This window comes from Marmota flaviventris, chromosome 2, assembly GCF_047511675.1.
Source record: "Marmota flaviventris isolate mMarFla1 chromosome 2, mMarFla1.hap1, whole genome shotgun sequence".
Lineage (NCBI taxonomy): Eukaryota > Metazoa > Chordata > Mammalia > Rodentia > Sciuridae > Marmota > Marmota flaviventris.
Genome location: NC_092499.1, coordinates 136,071,536 through 136,090,823, shown reverse-complemented (window position 1 = coordinate 136,090,823; position 19,288 = coordinate 136,071,536). Strand labels below are relative to the sequence as shown.

The window sequence follows — 19,288 nt, the reverse complement described above, 5'->3', positions numbered from 1 at the left end:
CATGTCTTAAGATTGGTGTTTATGATGTATTCATTAATTTCTTTTTTTTTAGTTATAGTTAGACAATACCTTTGTTTTATTTATTTATTTTTATGTGGTGCTGAGGATTGAACCCAGGTCCTTGCATGCCCTAGGCGAGTCCTCTACCACTGAGCCACAACCCCAGCCCTTAATTAATTTCTTGAATAAATATTTGAGGGTTTGCGTGTACCAGGTGCTGTTCCAGGTACTGGGTAGGGAACAAAATTAAAATCTTCCTCTCAAGGAACTCATTCTAGTGATTGTGGGTTTATAGACAATGAACAAGAAAAATATTAAGGATGAGAGATGGTGAAAAATATATGGAGAAAAATAAAGCAAGGATAGTGGATGGGGGTTTAGTAGACAGATTTCCTATTTTATTGGAGAAGTCAAACTGGAGAAGATGGTGCACACCTATAATCCTGGCTACTCAGGAGGCTGAGGCAGAAGGATTGCAAGTTTAAGACCAGCCTGGGCAATATAATGATAGCACATCTGAAAAATTAAAATAAATAAATACAATAAATAAGTTAGAGAAAGCTGGATCTGGTGGCACATGCCTGTAATTACAGTGGTTTGGGAGGCTGAGGCAGGAGGCTCTTGAGTTCAAAACCAGCCTCCACAATTTAGCAAGGCCCTAAGCAACTGAGAGAGACCCTGTCTCTAAATAAAATATAAAAAAGGGCTTGAAACCAGTACTTTAAAAAGGGGTGGGGGGCACTGGGGATGTTAAGTGCTCTTGGGTTCAATCACTAGTTAAAAAAAAAAAGAGAGAAATATCACTGATGAAAAGATATTGAGTTGAGGTAAGAAGGAGGTAAGAGAGAGAGAGCCATGCAAATAGGGAGGACTAATCAAAAGCCCTGGAGGCCAGAGTACTTAAGGTGCTTAGGAATAGTGTGTGAGGGAAAGGAGGTACAGGAGCAGAGGCCCACCATGAAGATGGTCTGCTCCCTAGGTGTTTCTATTGTGCTTGCAGGGCTGAGGATCACTGGGTTGAAGGGTTAAATCAACCCTTTTCTGGATATTTGATGGAGAGATTTGAATGGGTAACTGTGAATAGGAGACTTCAACCCTTCTGATGGGAAGGTTATTTAGGGCCCTATTACTTAGGAATAACAGGAATCTTCCACAGTAATAAAAACTATTTTTTTTTTCAGTTTATGTACCGTTTCTAATTTGATTACCTCATGTCTCTGGGCCTCAGTTTCCTTGTTTGTAGAGTAAGTGGCTTAAATTCAATAGTTTCCTAAAGTCTTCTTGGCTCTGAAAGTCCTTGATGTTTCTGATCTTGGAAAAACCTCTAATCTAGAATACTGTTGTAGAACAATGTTTTCTAATCCCAGTCTTACAACATGCTAAGGTATGTCATAATTATGGCAAGGGTTAGAACAAATGTCTCAATACCAAATTGAAGGAAAATTTGTGCCCTATCTAGTATGGGAAGATGAAGGTATTGGGAAATGTGAAATGTGAAACTGACCTCCCAGTTTAGAGCATACAGGGCAACTTGGTCCTTGGAGGCAGGCAGGAGCCCTGAGGTCTCATTTGAGAGCTAGTCCTAGCTCACTCACTGGTAAGACCTTGTGAAATAGAAATAGTTGTAAACTGTAAAGCTCCCATACATCTACCCATGAGTATGTAATTAGTCTGGGAGAAGAAGCCTTCCTGGGTTAGTGAAGCCTGATGCTCAGGATTGTTAGCTCCTCTCTGCAGACTAGCTGCATTTACTATCTGCATAGCCTTACAGAATCCTATTGCTGGAGGCACTGAAGTGATCCTGGAGTAAATAGCCAGGTACTCTCTTTGGAGCACCTCTGAATTTATTTGCTATTGAACAATAGACCCAAGACACATCCAGGCTCCTCTCATTTAGACATTATAGTGTCTGCTCATTAGTTTATGTTTTGAAATGTGAAGATGTGAATAAGAAAAGGAAAACTTCAGAAAAGTTATCCCTATTTCCCTTCTGTAGAATTGGGATAACTGGCTTCCTTCTCTTACCTTCCAAATTTTTCTGTTAATATTTTCTATATCTCACTGGGAATGTAACTCAGGGGTAGAGCACTTGCCAGGGGGGTGGAATTAAAAAGTCTCTATCTCCAATTTAGAACCCAAACTAAATGCTAGTCTGGCAAGGTTAAGACAAAGATGAGGTTAAGAATGCAGGATTAGAATAAAAAAGGGCAGAATTAAAAGTTCAAGGGTAAGATTTTGATTCTGTTATTTGTGAATACATACACCTGACAGCATTAGCCTGTTTTTCTGAACATTGACCAGTTAAATCTGAATCTTTTTTTTTCAAAGAGAGAGAGAGAGAGGAGGGAGAGAGAGAAAGAATTTTTAATATTTATTATTCAGTTTTTGGCGGACACATCATCTTTGTTTGTACGTGGTGCTGAGGATCGAACCCGGGCCGCACGCATGCCAGGAGAGCGCGCTACCGCTTGAGCCACATCCCCAGCCCTTAAATCTGAATCTTGATAGATCGTTGGCAACCATTAGTAGTTTCCAAAATTCACAAGGTGATTCTCAGTTTGGTCACAATTAAAAACTACCTACTTCAGAAAAATGGTTTCTGCCATTCCCCATTTTATTTATTTATTTATTTTTTTTGGTAATGGGGATTGAACCCAAGGGTGCTTAACCACTGAGCTACATCCCCAGCCATTTTTATTTTTTATTTTGAGACAGGGTCTTAATAAGTTGCTTAGAGCTTAAGTTGCTGAGGCTGGCCTCAAACTTGTGATTCTCCTGCTTTAGTCTCCTGAGTTGCTGGGATTATATTATTATGCACCATGGTGCCCTGCAGCTTTTCCATTTCTTTTCTTATTCTCATCTGCTCAGTGCTTACCCCCTTTGCCTCTCCCCAACCTTATTTGATTTTCTCAGCTTACCTGCCACCTGTCCCTGTCCCCTGACTCTGTTTCCTCAGCTTTATCAGGCATCCTGAGCACTGGCGGAGAAGCTGTGTAGAGGGGTAAACTGGTTTCACTTGCCTTGCCTCTCTGTCCTCTGTGCATGCTTCCCATCAGTGAGCTACCAGGGCACACTGACGACATGTAAAGGAAAGCCTGCTGGCTACTGGGGTTGGTGGCAGAGTACTTCACAAACACATGCATTTGCTGTGTGAAAGGCAGTATGGTAAGAGCTTTACAAATATTAACTTACTGAATCTCTTTAATAGCCCCATTTTATATACGGGGAAGCTGACATACAGGTGCAGCATCTTGCCCAATATTAAATGGCTAGTAAGCGGTTGAGCTGGGATTTGAATCTAGTGGAGTCTGCTCTGAATTTCTGCATGATGATAGCGGGAGGGGAGCAGATCTGGGGCTGGGAAGAGTTTATTCTTTGACTGCCTTTGGGGCCTGCTTTTAATTTGTTTGGAGATTTTTCTCAGAGTCTTCCCTGGAATGATTATTATTAGTTTTTAAACTCTCTTTCCTAACTTTAACATTTACCTTCAAACTCATTTAAAAAACATTTTGTTTTTCTTCTTTCCGTAGGTGGTGTTTGGACACTAGACCATGTGCCTAGGTAGTTTTTCCTTTCTCCGCAGCTCTACTCCCCCAGCAACGCTCACCACACCCTTGTTTTGAGAACCTCACTAAGGTATGATGTCTAGGCTGACCTGAGCTGGCCTTGAAGAGCTGAGTTTTGGACACAAGAGAGCTTTTCTGTTCCTTGGGTTTTGTTTTGTTTTGGTGTTAAAATACAACAAAATTTGTCATTTTAAAGTATACAGTTCAGTGGCATTAAGTATATTCACATTTGTGCAACCATTACCATCATCCATCTCCATCCCATATTGAAACTCAGTATACATCAAACAACTCTACCCTACACCCCTGGCAACCACCATTCTATTCTGTTAGTTTACCTACTCTAGGGATGTCATATAAGTGGAATCATTCAGTATTTGCTTATTATATCACTTAGCATAATGTCTGCAAGGTTCACCCATGTTGTAATATGTGTCAACTTCCTTCCTTTTTTTAAAAAGTGGTGCTGGTGATTGAATCCAGGGCCTCACTCATGCTAAGGCAAGTGCTCTACCACTGAACCTTACCCTCAACCTGCTTCCTCTTAAAAGCTAAATAATATTTATGCTTATTCCACATTTTGTTTATCCATTGATATCATCCATTGATGGATATATGGGTTGCTTCTACCTTTTGTGAATAAAGCTTCTATGAACATGGGTGTTCAGATATTTTGAGACCTTACTTTGAATTCTTTTGAGTATACACCTAGGAACAGATTTGCTGAATCATGTGTTATTCCATGTTTAATTTTTCTTTTTTTTTTTTTTTCAGTACTGGGCATTGAACCCAGGGGTGCTCTACCACTGAACTACATTCCCAGCCCCTTTTTATTTTTTATTTTGAGACAGGTCTTGCTAAATCACTGAAACTGACCTGCCTCAGTCTCTTGACATGCTGAGATTATAGGTGTGTACCACCATGCACAGCTTTGTGTTTAATTTTTTGAGGAACTGCCATACCATTTTCCATAGTGGCTATACCATTTTTTAAAAATATTTGTTAGTTGTCAATGGATCTTTATTTTATTTATATGCGGTGCTGCAAATGGAACCCAATACCTCACACATGCTAGGCAAGTGCTCTACCACTGAGCCACAACTCCAGCCCCATGGCTATACCATTTTATATTCCCAAGAAAACAGTGCACAAGGGTTCCAGTTTCTCACATTCTCATCAACAGTTTACTATTTTCTGGTGATTTTTTTTTTTTTTTAAATAGCCATCCTAAAAAAAAAAAAAAAAAAAAAAAAATAGCCATCCTGATGGGCGTAAATATCCTTGGTGGTTATCTAGTTGGACCCATGGAGTCCACCCAATAGGCTGGTTCCCTGTTGTCCTAGAATGTATAAAGTAGAAAAAATAATTTAACAGAGACTTCCATGTATTCCTCACCCTAATTCAACAGTTAACAATTTATGACCAATCTTGTTTGATTTATGTTCCCTCCCTGTTTTCTTCTTGCCCTGTGTTATTTTGAGGCAAATCCCAGACACCATATCATTGTATCTGTAAGCATTTCACTATGTATCTTAAAAGGGGCTTTGTTTTGTTTTGTTGAGATGTGGTCTCCAGGTTGGCCTAGAATGCCTGTTTCAGTCTCCTGACTAGTTAGAACTATAGTCACATACCATTGTACCTGGTTAGGATAAGGGCTCCTACTAATAAATTTTTTTCTGATGATAGAAAGGCATATAGAGTTGTACCTTTGAGAAGATTATTCCCTATCATTCTCTTGAATCAACAGGGACATATGCAGAGGGCACACATGAACACATGTGAACATTAGATCTATTGCCATGCTGGGTTGTTCAGGGAAAGGCTGCCATGGCTGGGGCCCTGATTTCCTGCAGAAAACTGACTGCCCTTAGATTGAAACAGTCTTTTTGGAGAGGCCACCCAGGTCTCTGTGAAGAGAAGAGGGAGGAAGAAGGGAATGAGGAAGAGAGTGAGAATGGGAGTAAGTCAGTAATACACCATGGAGAAAGGAATAGGGGGAGAAAGGATGAGAAAGAGAAGAGTACAGATGGTTCCCAGCTTTCTAGTTTGACTTTACAATGGTGTGAAAGTGCTGTGCATATATGCACACTTCAGTTTTGAAATTTTGTTTGTGTCTCTGGCTGTTGATATGTGATTTGTTGCTGGGCAGTTCCCAGTCACAATTCCTAGTCAGCTATGAGATCATGAGAATGAACCACTGATATTCTTCAGTGTATTGTGTTGCTAGACTATGAGGTTTGATGTCTTAGTTTGTTTTCTGCTCATATAACAAAATACCACAGACTGGGTAATTTATAGACAATAGAAATTTATTTAGCTTATGGTTCTAGAGGCTGGGAAGTCCCAGGATCAAAGGGCTACATTTGGTGAAGGCCTTCTTGCTGTGTCATAACACTGATAAAAGGGTTAGTGCGCATATGTGTGAGATACAGAATCTGGCCGAATTCATTCTTTTTATCAGGGAACTCACTCCTGCCATCATGAATCCATTCCTGAGGGTGAAACCCTCATGGTCTAATGAACTCTCAGAAGTCCCACCCCTTAATGCCATTACAATGTGATTTCTTTTCTTTTTGTCTTTTTCTTTCTTTCTTTCTTTTTTTGTGGGGAGGCAATACTAGTGATCAAACCCAGGGGCACTTAACCACTGAGCACATCCTCAGCACTTTTTTATTTATTTTGAATTAGGGCCTCGATAAGTTGCGGAGGCTGGATTTGAACTCACAGTCCTCTTGCCTTAGCCTCCTGAGCTCCTGGAGGCATGTGCCATCATTCGCAGCCTAAGTGCATTTTGACTTACAATATTTTCAATTTACAATGGGTTTCTAGGGGTATAACCCCATCGTAAGCTGAGGAATATATTCATATATGAGAGGAGAGAAAGAGAGGAGAAGAAGAAGAAGAAGAAAGGGAATGAGAAAGCAAAAGACCTGGGAGAGAATTTCTCCATTAGCCCCTTGCTTCACCAGCTCCTAACTCATGTAGAAATCTAAAGTAACCTGAGATACCTGAAGACTAATGGCATGCTCCCTTTTCCCCCTACAATCTTTTCACTTTTCGAATCTTTGGGACTGTCATTTCCTTGTGGTAGATGAGACTAGTGGTGGCTCAGAGTCTGGCAGAATGTCCATTTTCTCTTCTCAGGAATTGAGGTCTGATTTCCAGCAGGTCTGAGGCTGTTAGGCTTTTTGGTTAAATCTGGGAGTCCTTACTCCCAAGAGATGATGCCCACAGGATGGCATGTGAGCAAGAAGAATCCTGTACCTCTTTCAAGACTCTGGGTCCTGTTCTCACAAATTGGAGTGCCCAAAATAATGATTAATCAGTTTCAAAGTAAGGAAAGGTGAAAGGAGTGAAGATTATAAAGTATCCATATTTATCTAAATTCTCAGGTCTGTAAACTTTGCTGCCTATACCTAGTTTCTACTTCTCTGTTAACCTTGTAGTTGGGTATAATCCCAACCCCCTCTAGTTCTCTTTTTTTCTTCTAATATAACAGCTTTATTGAGATATAATTCACATATCACACAATTTCCCCACTTTTTAGTCTGTTCACAGAATTGTATCCCCATGTCTTAAGATTCAAGACTCTGCCTTCTTCTTCCCTATGGTTCTTAGAGCTAGCTTTCCCACTCCACTGGTGTCACACTCATCAACACAGATCTCCTTATTGTGGGGGCCTTGGCCAGGAGGCATTTTCCACTGATAAAATATTTAAATCTAGCCAGGTACAATGGTGCCAGCCTGTAATGCCAGCAGTTTAGGAGGCTGAGGCAGGAGGATTGCAAGTTCAGAGCCAGCCTCAGCAACTTAGCAAGGCTCTAAGCAACTTAGCAAGAACCTGTCTCAAAATAAAAAATAAAAAATGGCTGTGATGCGTCTCAGTGGTTAAGAGCCCCTGGGTTCACTCCCTAGTACCCACTCCAAAAAAAAAAAAAAAATCTAATAAGCCCCTGAAGGGGCCCAGGGTACATAGAAAGGGCTACTTTTGTGTAGGTCCCTTCTCACTGGTGAGGTCCCATCAAGGTCTCAGTATTTATAAAAAATTTTAAAGGGCTGGGGGTGTAGCTCAGTGGAAAAGCATATGTTTAGCATGTGTGAAGCCCTGGGGTTAATCTCCAGTATATATGCTTGAGTGCGCATTTGCGCGAGTGCATGCACACGCAAGTTTTAAAAGCTAAACACAGTATGTTGCATATTTACCAACCGTTTAACCTGCTTGGGAATCTGTGGGTGTCCTTGAACAATCTTAGCTCTCAATAGATGAACCTGTCAAATTCTAATGGTGGATATCTTCTAGTAAACAGAATGAAACTTATAAACAGACAGTAAAGCAATGAACAATAATGTATGTCCAGTGGTGATTCATGCCAGGAAGAGAAACAAAGCATAGTAAAGAGCTAGAGATTGAGGGTGGGGATTGGTATCTCATGTAGGCTGGTCATGGAAAGTGCCTGATAAAGTGACATAGGATTAAAGACCTTAAGGACCTGAGGGAGTGAGCCACAGAGATCTGAGGCAAGAACCTTTCAAGCAAAGGAAATAGTGAATTCATTGGTCCTGAGGCAGGATGTGGCCAACATACTTGAGAAATGGTGAGGAGTCTTTGTGTGCTGGGAAACACTGGATATGAGGGAGGCATTTGGGAGACGGGCAGAAAAAAATGGCTTTTACTTGGGGGAAATGTGACAGCTTTGGAGGATTTTAAGGCAGGGTTGTCCATGATTTGATATAGGTGTATTTTTTTGTTTTTGTTTTGCAGTGATGGGATTGCATTCAGGGCCTCATGCATGCCAGGCAAATGCTCTACCATGAGCCACACACCCAGCTCCCTGACTTAGATTTTCAAAGCAACATTTTGGCTGCTTCAGAATGACTGGTTGAGGCAAGGGCAGAAGCAAGGTTACCAGTTAGCAGGCATTGGTGGGAATCCAGAAGAGATGATGATGGTGGGAGATGGTGAAAAGTGGTTAGATTCGGGTATATTTTGAAAGTAGAGTTGACAGATTTACTTGCGGATTAGATGAAGGGTTTGAAGGAAAGAAAGGTTTTGGCCTAAGGAAACAGAAGGATGGCAGATTAGTGTTTGGAGCCTTGGTAGGGCTGGGCTCTCAGGTATTCTTTAGTCAGGTGAAACAGCTTGGGCTCACACACAGAGGCAGGAGAAAGCGAGAGGCCCCAGTATGATTAGGATAAGAGGTACCCTGGGAAATGGCTGGAGTTGGGTGGAGACCAGATCAGAATGGAGCTCCCTGTGAGACTGAGCAGTTGACCTCTATCTTGATGATGGGGATTTTGAGCAGGGACATTTTTAATCCAATGTGTGTTTCACAGCAACCATTCTGGCAGAGTACATTGGAGGAATTAAACTGGAGCGGGGAGAAGACAACTGAAAAATGTTGTTTTGCCTGGGCCCATTGGGACAGCTATTTCCTGTACACTGCTGGGAATATTTTGGGCCATTTTTTGCTAATGGTTTTGAGCACCAGGTGTCTCATGAAATGAAACACTGGACACTGACTGACTAGGAACATCTGTGACTTGGGGCCACCTGACCTGTGAGCAGGCCTGGCTGTACTTGGGGTGGGGGAACTGTGATGTGTACATGGTGGACTTCTGCTTTTCCACATTAGGAGTTAGTATATGTGTGGATCCATTAGCACTAGGTTAATTTGCTCAGCTGTTGCGTCTTAACCGGTTCAAGAACTCAGAGGTTCTTAAAGATAGTTTAATTTTACATATTAATTCAAGACTTTCCCAAGGTCTCCATGTAGTCAATTAGTGACAGCAGAGGGAAGAGATTTGGTTCCTGTGGTTCACAATTCCTTATTATTTTGGCTTTGTCATTCCTGGTTGGGACTTCATTCTGAATCCAGGAACATGAGACTTTTTACGGTTTTATTTGATCTGGTCAAAGTTTCACTGAGCTCCCTTCATCACCACCTGTGGAAGCAATGCCTCCCTCTGATCAGTGTTTCTGTCAGAGTCCAGGAGCAAGTTCCTTCAGGTCTTGGGAGCAGAGGCATTCTCTGGACCTTGTTTGCTCATTCTGTCTTTCCTCTTGTCCAGCCTTCGTTTCTGGTACAAAAGAAGTGCCTCTGCCTGGTACCCAACTCAACAATGCTTCCCTCTGGTCAGCTACTGCTAAGGAACAATTGCCCCTCCTTCTGCCCTTCCTGTCCTGTGTGTGCGCCTCCCCATCCTTCTATTTCTGTTCTTCCATCTCTTTTTCCCTCTCCCTCTGTCTCCCTACTTCCTTATTCGCTGCCCTGCAGGCCCCTAGACCCTCTTTGCCTCCCATAACTTGAGTTATTTATTTATTTTTCCTCTGTTCTCTGGGATGCTCTTTTCTAGACAACTGAGGGCAACTTTCATTTACCCATTTAAAAATCCTTGACTCTTGGGGCTGGGGATGTGGCTTAAGCGGTAGCGCGCTCACCTGGCATGCCAGCGGCTCGGGTTCGATCCTCAGCACCACATACAAACAAAGATGTTGTGTCCACCAAAAACTAAAAAATAAATATTAAAAATGTCTCACTCTCTCTCTCTCACTCTTTCTTTAAAAAAAACAAATCCTTGACTCTTATAATACTGATGTCAGTATGTAAGCTGTAGGTAATCATGTGGGGGAGCAGAATTAAGAGTTTACCCACAGGTTGAAAAACATCCACCTTCTTCTCGCCTCATCCAACAAACATGGCAACATGTTTAACACTCACACGAAACTTAGTTTTGTTGTCCCCCAGTTCATTGTTCCTAAAACCATGCTGCCTTTCACTTTCCTTTTTTTTTTTTTTTTCCTTTAGTACTACTGATTAAACCCAGAGCTTTGCATATGCTAGGCAGGTACTCTACCACTGAGCTACATTTCCAGACCTTTATATTTTTTATTTTGTGACAGGATCTCACAAAATTGCTGAGATTGATCTTAGACTTGCAGTCCTCTTGCCTCAGCCTCCCAAGTTGCTAGAATTACAGGTGTGCACCATTGCACCAGACTCTTCACTTTTCTTATGTAAATCTGCTTCATGTTGTTTCCCTTAATAAACCGAATGCACTGAATAGAGATCAGACTTTTCATAATGCTTTTGGAGTGCTTCTACCTCCTTGATGTTCTGTTACTTAACTTTTATTAATCTGCTGTTACTGAATTTAACATTGCTAAGAAAAATAGATGACCAAGTTTAATATTATTTGAAATTTGAAGGTTTTGTTGCTTAGGGGGAAAGAAAGCTTAGTACCAAGTCTTTGTTCTTAGTTCTTTTTTTCTTTTTTTCAATATATTTTATTTTTTTAGTTGCAGTTGGACACAATACTTTTATTTTATTTATTTATTTTTATGTGATGCTGAGGATTGAACCCAGGGCCTCGCATGTGCTAGGTGAATGCTCTACCGCTGAGCCACAACCCCAGCCCCGTTCTTAGTTCTTTAGAGCCTTTTTTCTCTTCTTTTTTTCTTCAATATTTAAATATGTATCTATTATTACATTTATATTTATATAAATAATAACATAATGTTTTATAACCACATATATATATTTTGCACTGCTGGGGATTGAATTTGGGCATGCTGTGTAAAAGCTTTACCACTGAACTACATCCCCAGCGTGCGCATGTATGTGTGTGTGTGTGTGTATGTGTATGTATATATAATTTTTTTTTGCCCTGTAACAACTTCAGTGTATTTTCTGACTAATGGATAAACTCACTTTTTATTTGTCTACATTTTTAATTTAAAATTTTAAAATATTGCTCTTTCCTCTCTGATATTTTCAGATTTGATGAATAAACCTATTCATCAAATAAACAGAATAAAAAAAACAGAATAAAAAGTTATGATTTCCCCTTTCCCCTAAATCCTCATGTCTTCAAAATGAAATAGTTATATTTTTTTATATTTATTTTTTTAGTTGTAGTTGGACAGGTACACTTATTTTATTTATTTATTTTTTTGTGGTGCTAAAGATTAAACCCAGGGCCTCACTAGGTGAGCGCTCTACCACTGAGCCACACCCCCAGCCCCTAGTTATAATATTTTTAAAAAACTTTTTAAGTTTTTTATTAGGGCAGTTCATTTTTTTAAAATTAAAACATATTGTTACACTTTATTTATTTTTTTAAACATTTACTTTTTAGGTGTAGATGGACACAACACAATCCCTTTATTTTTATGTGGTGCTGAGGATCGAACTCGGGTCCCGCCCATGCTAGGTGAGTGTTCTACCGCTGAGCCACAATCCCAGCCCCTAATGCAGATCATTTTAACATGTTCATGAATGTATAAAACATAATTTGCTCTATTTGAAATAGTTGTAATCTTTAGGCTCTTGTTAGAAAGCTCTTCCATCTGCATGTATGTATGACTTCAAGAACCTCTTCCAACTCTGATGTCTTTATTTTATTTTTAAAACTTTTTTTCAAGTTGTAGATGGACATGATACTTTTATTTTATTTATTTATTTTTCTGTGGTGCTGAGGATAAAACCCAGTGCCTCATATGTGCTAGGCAAGTGCTTTACCACTGAGCTACACCACAGCCTCTGATGTGTCTTTCTTAAGGTGTGGGGAACCAAAACTGCCCAGTACGGGTAGCTGTGGACAGGGAGGTTTTGAATAAGGGCAGAATCACAAGTTTTAATTTTTTTCCAGTGTCCTTTCTGTGCCTTTTGTGATGAAACAAGCAATGTGGTATCATAGGGAGAACGTTCCCTATAAAACACAATCACATAGTCACAAACTGATGCTCTGGCCTCTTTATTGAACAGTTTAGATTAGAGCCCATAATTCTAGAAGTATAATTGGAATTGCTTTCCCCTAAGTGTTCTTTCACATTTGCTTTCATTGATGGATCATTTGCCATAATTTCTTCTATTTATTCTACCTCTTAAGAACTTGTCTTTTAATTTTGCATTTTTGCTTTGGAACAACTTTAAGGCAGTGTGCAAACTTGAAAGTTTTACTTCACTGCTTTGACAAATATTTATTGAATACCTAAAGAGAAATTTAGTGATGAATGAGACAGATAAGCCTCTTCCTTCATAAAGCTTACAGCCTAACTTTTGTTTCCCAAAGTGTTTTGAGTGTGATACTTCCTTTGTAAAATAAGTTATTCCTGACTTCACATGTGGTAGTGGTGTTTCTAGTGGCTAATCATTGAGAACTCATGTGTGTTAAAGTTGGGTCCTGTGTTAATCAACTTTTTTGTAACAAAATACTTGAGAGAATCAGTTTAAAAAAAGGAAAGGTTTATTTTGGCTCATGATTTCAGAGGGTCCAGTTCATAATCAGGGCCCTATTTCTGTTTGGGGCCTGTGGCATGACAACATATGGTGGGGAACACATGGTGGAGAAACCTGCCTGCTTCATGACAACTGGGAATTAAAAAGAGAGAGAGAAGAGGGACTGGGATCCAAACATTCCCTTCAAGTTCACACCTCTGTGACCTAATTTTCTTCTAAGTCCTACCTCCTAAAAGTTTTACTACCTCTTAATAGAACTATGAAATGACAACTAAATCTTCAATATGAGGCTTTGGGGAACATTCAAGACCCAAACTGTAGTTGATCACATTATGGGTTGATATCTATCATTCTAGGTAAGCTCTAGCCGAGAACTGGTCAATGGGTTGAAAATGCCCCTGTTCATAATTCCCTGTAAAACACAATCACATAGTCACACACAAACAACATACATTCACTCAAATTCTATGGAATTCAATTTTTTTTAATAGTTTTTGTTTTTGGTACCAGGGATTGAATCAAAGGGCACTTAACCACTGAGTAACACATCCTTACCACTTATTTATTAATTTTAAAGAAAATTTTGAGATAGGGCCTCAATAGGTTGCTTATAGTCTCGCTAATTGCTGAGGCTGGCTTTGAACCGTGATCCTCCTACCTCAGCCTCCCAAGCTGCTGGGATTACAGGCGTGCACTACCATGACCAGCTGGTTTTGGTAGAATTTTGACAAGTAAAATCTACAGAAATTCTCACTACTAGTTCTGCCAGAATCATATAAAATCATACTGTTTTTATCTCCTTGAAGAATTCTAATAGGCTGATTAGACCTGACAAGGCCCTTCCAGAGTTAAGATGCTCCTTCCTCCCACCCAGTTGATATGTTTACTTAAGTATTGTGTCAAATTTCTTGGATAAGTTAGTAGACCCTATAACAAACAATGGAAATTTGTTATTCACTATTAAAAAATTTATAGATCTTCCCTGGATTGGAAACTTATCCTAAGAAGAGGGTATAGTGTTAGTCTGTCAGTCTTGGAGTTGTTCTCTATCTCCCAGGGGGTTGTACATATTGTTGGATAGTTCCACTATCAAGGAGCTTGGGTGAAATTTGCTCTCATCCTAGGCCAAAGAGAACCAGTGATCTTGCCTTGCCTGTTGACCAGGCCACTCTAAATCAGTGAGCTCACTAGGCCTGGATCTAGTTTGTTCAGATGCTTCAGGGTGAACCTCTGCCAAATGCTCTGCATGGTGGACCATGGTTCCTAGGCTGTTATTTGCACACATGACTTTGGGCCCTGGGTGACTGTCCCCAAGCAAGGTAGGTAGATGCTTGCTCTTCCCAATTTTGCTTGTTGCTTTCAACAGTTTGCAGACACTGGTGTATGCTGAAGCTTTTTATTTTGACATGTCTTTTATTTTAAATTACTCCATTGATTTTCTAGCTAGCATTTCCCTACCAAGTCATGCCTAATATATATATTTTTAAACTTTCTTTTTCGTGGTTGTGAATGGACAGAATGCCTTTATTTTATTTATTTTTATGTGGTGCTAAGGATTAAACCCAGTGCCTCACACATGATAGGCAAGCACTCTGACACTGAGCTACAGCCCCAGCCCCACAAATGTGTTTTAAGAATTTTTTATTAAAAAAAAAATACAGTAAAGTATAAAATTAAGAAAAAGAATTTTTAAAAAATATAGTTTAGAGTCTTGTATAGGACCTTTTCAAATGTTTTGGCCTGCCTATTTTCCTCTTCTTTTTGTATATTAAAAAATAAACTAATAAAATTTTATAAGTAATAGAATCTGAAATAAATTTGAATAAGTTGAAAATGATGATAAATGAAAGAAAATAGTTTCATCATCTGGAGATACCTTTGGGAGTATTATTGCCTTTTTTACAAAAATGTATACTTTAAAATTTTTGTTTTAAGTAAATGTTATATGCTGCAGTATCGTTTTTCTCATTTTATATCAGGAGCATTGTTGTTGTTGTTATTATTATTATTATTATTATTTGTACTGGGTATTGAACTCAGGGTGCTTAACCACTGAGCCACAACCTCAGCCCTTTTTTATTTTTTATTTTTGGGACAGGGTCTTGCTAAACTGCTTAGGGCCTTGCTAAATTGTTGGGGCTGGCTTTGAACTTGTGATCCTCCTGCTTCAGCCTCCTAGATTGCTGGGATTTAGGGTGTATGCCTCTGTGTCTGGCCCAAGAGCAGTCCATAGCCTTAAATATTTATCTGTAATGTTATCAATACTGATGCCTAGTATTTAATTGTATTGATGTTAATATATTTACATATAATTATAAATAGTACTGTAATTTCTTGAATGTATTCTTATATTCTTATTATTGGATTTTTAGGCTGTGTGTCATTTTTTGTTATAAATTCTGTAATTGTCTTTTTCATAAGCATCTGTATTTCCTTAGGATATATTTCTGGAAGTAGAATTATTGGACTTTCTGTGTCCACTATTAAATTGTCCTTTAGACAAGTTATATTAATTTATACTACTTACAAATTTTATACTTCTTATTTTTTAAAAATATTTTTTTAGTTGTAGTTGGACACAATACCTTTATTTTATTTATTTTTATGTGGTGCTGAGGATCGAACCCAGCATCTCGCACGTGCTCTCCTGCCAAGCCACAATCCTAGCCCCTATACTTCTTATTTTGCCAAATCTCTGCCAACTTTTTAAAATACTGTTCAATTAAAGAAAAACTGGTCAATTTTATAAGCCAAAAGTAGTTTCTTATTACTTTAGTTTGTGTTTCTCCAATTTATTATGAGGTTGTCACTTTTATAAAAAAATATATATTATTTGTCCACTTGTGTTTCGTTTAAAAATAGCCTGCTCATCACCTTAACTGAGTTGCTTATTTTGTACTTATTGCTTTGTAAGTTTTTTTTTTTAACATATTAAGATATTAGTGATTGTGACTGTTTCTTTTCTTTTTTTAAAACATTTTTTTAGTTGTAGATGGACACAATATCTTTATTTATTTTTGTGTGGTGCTGAGGATCAAACCCAGGGCCTCACATGTGCACGGCAGGCACCCTACCACTGAGCCCCAGCCCCAGCCCCTGTTTCTTTTCTTTTCTTTCTTTCTTTTTTTTCCCTGATACCTGAAGATTTGAGGATGGAACTGAGGGGTGTTCTACCACCGAGCTGCATCTCAGATGTGTGTATTTTTATTTTGTCTTGCTAATTTGCTCAGGCTGACCTCAAATTTGCAATCCTCCTACCTCAGCTTCCCAAATTGCTGGGATTACATGTGTGTGCTACCATGCCTGGCATTGGTTGTCTTTTTCTTTACAGTTTCTTCTTTGCTTTTTTTTTTGTGCTGGGGATCGAACTCAGGGCCTAGTGCTTGCAAGGCAAGCACTCTACCAACTGAGCTATATCCCCAGCCCTCTTCTTTGCTTTTATAACAGAATACATTTTCTTTAATTTGTATTTTCTACTTATAAACAATGTGATGCTCACTTTAGAGCAAGGTTCAAAGAAATATGAACTTTTAGGTATGGTGAGTCTCTTAGTCACTGTTACTAATTTCTGCTGTTATAGTGTTCCTTACCAAAGCTAAATAGAAAACAGGATGTGGTCTTTGGCTTTTAAAACATCAGCTTTGATATTTAAAATCCTTATGGAGGTTTTTCCTGCTGCTGATATTGAGCTGCCATACCATTTACTAGCTCTGATTTTCTAGTAAAAGATACTTGAACCTCTGACTGTTTTCAGCTATCCCTGAACGTCTCTGAGAGGAGTACATCACGTTCTTCTGATGTAATATCTCTCTGCGTCAAGCCCCTAAAACTTTCTGTTAGATGACAACTGGCTCCCAGCTAATCCTTCTCACTCCACCAACTATTCCCCATCCTCTCTCACATGCTCTTACCGTCTCTTTGAAGGACCAATCTATTCTGCCCTTCAAGAGAGAGAGAGAGAGAGAGAGATGAGGAAGGGTGTGGAGAGGAGAAAGGAATAAGAGCATAAATACCAAGAGGTGTCTCTTCATAGTTATGATCACCCTGTATAATAGTCACTTGGTATTGGGATGTCAGTGCTTTCAGTGATATTCAGTATTTTCCCTTTGTTTATGAACTCTAGGAGCTGATTGTTTGTTCTATTATAAAATGTATCTCAGGGCTGGGAGTGTGGCTCAATGGAAAGTGTTTGCCAAGCATATGGGAAGCCCTGGGTTCCATTCTCAGCCCTGCAAAACAACAAAAATTCATTTTAGTCAGATGTCCTGCCAACTCGTGTTTAGATAATTGGTATTTCACTTTATGATTACCTACCCTAATTAAGTGTCTTCCCAGTGGGGAGGGGTCTATATTTCATTTTCTGTGGGAACATTTACAGGCAAATGTGTTTTTTGGGGGTGGGGTAGAAACCAAATCTGCAAACCTGATCATCCCATGGGGAGGTAAGAGATATATTCTGCCATGCCACCTGCTCTTCTTGTGGTCTAAGTGTTCTTTATTTTCCCTTTTAGAAATTGTAGAAGTAGTTGGATATGGTGGTATGCGCCTATAATCCCAGGTACTTGGGAGGTTGGGGCAGGAGGATCACAAGTTTGAGGCCAGACTTCTCAAAATACATTTGTTTAACAAAAGGGCTGGGGATGTAGCTCAGTGGTAGAATTCCCCTGGGTTTAATCCTCAGTGCCACCAATGGGGTGGTGGAAATTATAAAGCAGTCTGTTAGCCCCCAAAAAAGTTTTGAAAAAATAACCTAGCAGTAATCTTACCACCCTGCATTTTTCTTTTAATCATGGCTTAGATACATATTTAGTTTACATTGTTATCATTGTCTACATATATAATCTATCATATATATATTTCGTATTATTTATTTATTTATTTCTTACTTATTTATTTTGGTGCTGGGGATTGAACCCATAGCCTTGTGCGTGCTAGGCAAGATAGGGTCTCACTATTGCCCAGGCTGGTCTCAAATTCCTGAACCCAATTGATCCTCCTGCCTGAGCTTCCTGAGTTCTGTAACTATAAGTACATGCTGCCACACCTGGCTTTTTTGTGCTGTTTCAGCATAATTTTGTGTATAGCCTTTGGGAATTTTTGTTCTTAGGATAAATTTCTGGAAGTGGGATTCCTGGACTTAAGACTTTGTCACTTTCCTGGTACTGTGTAGTGACCTTACTGCCTTGTAACACTGTTGTGTCCATCTGCTTCCACAATGGTTTTTAGCATCAACACGATGTAAGAAATATGCAAGTCAGAAAGGCCTTGGGATGTTGAAACAGAAATTAAGATTTAAGGGCTGAATAAGGGAGATGATGGTTTTCTTCTTTTCTCCAGCAGGTTTGAGCCAGCCAGTTTCATCTTTCATCTAAGTGATGAAACCAGTAACTTCTCATATGGAAGGACTCTTGTGGGGTTTTTGTTGTTGTTTGTTTATTTTGGTATTGGCAACTGAACTCAGGGACTGTCCAACACTGAGCTACATCCTCAGTCTTTTTTAATTTTTGATTTTGAGACAAGATTTCACTAAGTTACTGAGGCTGGCCTTGAATTTGTGATCCTCCTACCTCAGACTCCCAAGTTGTTGGGATTATAGACGTGCACCATCAGCCTTTCTGGAAGGCCTCTTCTTAGGGCCTTAGTTTCTTTTGTCACAATGTTTCTGTAGTTCTATTTCCCTAGACTAAGAAGGAAACAGGTGTATTAAGTCAAACTGGAATTGTTATTCTGTTTTTTGTATATTAAGTTAAAATAGAATTTAGTCTTCCCCAAAACAGTCACCTGCTCAGTTTGATAACTATGTGGTACCTTGAGTCACTCTGTTTCTCAGGCTTAATGCTCCATTCAACCAATAACAATTTTAGGGTAAAAAAAAAATCAAGGAATCAGCCAAGTATGATGGCACACATCTGAAATCCCAGTGATTTGGAAGGCCGATGCAGGAGGATCATAAGATCAAGGCCAGCCTCAGCAACTTATCAAGACCCTGTCTTGAAATAAAAAATAATAGAAAGAACAGGGGATGTAGCTCAATAGTAAGAGCAAAATCCTCAGTACCACAAAAACAAAACAACCATCAACCAACCAAACAAACCAAAATAAGGAATCAAGCACATTTGCTGAATAGAGAAGAAACTACCAAGGAGGCGTACAAGGTCAAATCTCATATATGAATCAGAAGTTTTCTCAAGGAAGGAAGTGTTGAACAATGCTTTTAAAAAGGGGGGAGGGGCTGAGCATTTGGCTTTTGGCTAGTGCACATGACCATGGTGTTTGGAATGTGGTAGGAGTCTACCTTCTTTTTTGGCCATGCAGCTAGCCAGTTAATTTCTAGGTATTGAGGTTTAAGGTCTTCCAGATAGGCTTGTCATTACATATAAACTCTTTTAACCCCTCTGCTCCCTTCTAGAATTTCGTCTCAGATTTGTGACTTTCTATCACAGAACATGGGGTTCTGCTTTGGAATTCCAGCTGTTTATGTGT

General features: G+C 39.3%; 2 protein-coding genes across 6 annotated transcripts in view; one reads left to right on the top strand and one right to left on the bottom strand.

Moving 5' to 3' along the window:
* Znf774 (zinc finger protein 774) overlaps window positions 1-19,288 on the bottom strand; it is a 596,184-nt gene that overhangs the window by 202,080 nt on the left and 374,816 nt on the right.
* Window positions 1-19,288, top strand: part of Znf592 (zinc finger protein 592) — a 51,369-nt gene that overhangs the window by 9,192 nt on the left and 22,889 nt on the right. For 2 of the 5 annotated variants that reach the window (XM_027920092.2, XM_027920101.2), the window contains exon 2: window positions 3,531-3,636. The exons of 1 other annotated variant lie outside the window; for it this stretch is intronic. The gene's annotated coding sequence lies outside the window, so the exon portion shown is untranslated. Of the gene's footprint in view, window positions 1-3,530; window positions 3,637-11,702; window positions 11,778-19,288 lie in introns of all 5 variants that reach the window. 2 more of the 5 variants (XM_071608597.1, XM_071608598.1) reach the window with 2 other exon arrangements.